Source organism: Sinocyclocheilus grahami, unplaced genomic scaffold (assembly GCF_001515645.1).
Source record: "Sinocyclocheilus grahami isolate Dianchi unplaced genomic scaffold, SAMN03320097.WGS_v1.1 scaffold17023.1, whole genome shotgun sequence".
Taxonomy (NCBI): domain Eukaryota; kingdom Metazoa; phylum Chordata; class Actinopteri; order Cypriniformes; family Cyprinidae; genus Sinocyclocheilus; species Sinocyclocheilus grahami.
The window spans coordinates 1824-3356 of NW_015516403.1; the positions used below are offsets into that span (position 1 = coordinate 1824).

The following is a 1533-nucleotide window of genomic DNA, read 5'->3' on the forward strand; positions in this document are numbered from 1 at the left end:
GTTTTGTTTTGCTGTGATGTTTTTGTTGTTTTTTGTTCTGTTTTTTCTTTGTTTCGTTGTTTTTCTTGTTGTATTTTGTTTTGCTTTTTTGTGATGTTTTCGGTTTGTTGTGTTTTGCTTTAGTTTTTTTGCTGTTTTTCTTTTGTTTGTTTTTTGTTGTTGTTTTTTTGTTTTGTTGTTGTGTTTTTGTTATTTGATTAGATTATTTTGTTATCTGATAAACAAATGTGTTTATTAATTTTTCCCCCCTTTTTTGCAATACAAATGTACCGTTTTTGTCATACCAATACAGTACACTAAATTATGAAAACTGACCATCATCATGCTACAGTCCCCAGAAATGTCACCTACAGTTTTTAGGAAGAACTTCTATTGTTGACTTTATTTTATCAGTCAATTCACTTCCCTTTTGCTCTAACCTTGTCAATGAATTGACTCATTTTGAATAGCTGCCTGGCACGCAGACACATCTTAAAAGATATTGTGTGTGCAGACTGTGCGACTCTAAATGAGTAATCTGATTATTTTGTTGCTCGAGGTGTCGTAGCAGCAAGCAGCATTTCCTGTGGAATCCTCCAGGCCCACTCCACAGCTGACTGTATGCAGGTGTTTTAATAATGCATGATTCCCCATCTCGAGAGATCCTCATATGATGCAAACTCTCCCTCCTCACGAGCTGCTCTGTATGCCGCTGAAATTGCTCATCTGAGACGACTCCTGTAGGCCCGAGAAAACTCACCAGGGCTCCATAATTTGTATAATAACAGGTAACAACTGAAGATGATCCTTTCATGCTTTGTTAGCAGTTCACTAAATTATTTTATTCAGAATATGACCCTGATTTCATTTTTAGCTTATCACTGATTGTAATGTATTCATCTTGTTGGTTGACAGTTTTTTTATGAAGAAACACTGATGTTTTTATGTCTTAAGCATTGTCTGATGTGTTTACGGATTCATCTTGGCCATGGGAGATTATGTAGCCTAGAGTGTCTGATTCAGGTTTGCACACGATAGGACAATCATAATGTTGTTTCATCTCTTCGGACAGGAAGTGCCAAGACCCTCGTTGTGTTTAATGAAAATGGAGATGCCCCTGGACGCTATGACATCTATCAGTATCAGATAACAAACAGGTCGGCTGAGTACAGAATCATCGGCCACTGGACGGATCAGCTGCATTTAAATGTATGGAGTTCATCTACATTTCTTTTCAAGTGTACTTAAATGTTAGAGGCTGCCTGTAAAATAGTTACTTGCTTTGATAATGATGATTATGGTGTAGATGACACATAATCATAATGATTATGGCAATTACATTGTACAATTAGTGGTGTTGAATTAACACCTGTAATTCGTAATAAAATTTTTGCTCCATAGACATGAAATTAATTGTGTATGTGCTGGCATTGATGATTTAAGGCTGGAATACACTAGACATTTTTTGCTCAGATTGTTGCTCAGATTTGCCCTGATTTACAGTCTTGAGAAGTTAACGCTAGTTGCCGAAAGTCAGAGCCAGTCTGCAGATTT

The 1533-nt window shown here is 36.6% G+C and overlaps 1 long non-coding RNA gene across 1 annotated transcript in view; it reads left to right on the top strand.

Moving 5' to 3' along the window:
* The first annotated feature begins 413 nt into the window (after positions 1 to 413).
* Positions 414 to 1533, top strand: part of LOC107579391 (uncharacterized) — a 2380-nt gene continuing 1260 nt past the window's right edge. Inside the window, exons 1-2 of the long non-coding RNA XR_001608471.1 lie at positions 414 to 767; positions 1052 to 1188. This is a non-coding gene — a long non-coding RNA (uncharacterized lncRNA). The remainder of the gene's footprint in view (positions 768 to 1051; positions 1189 to 1533) is intronic.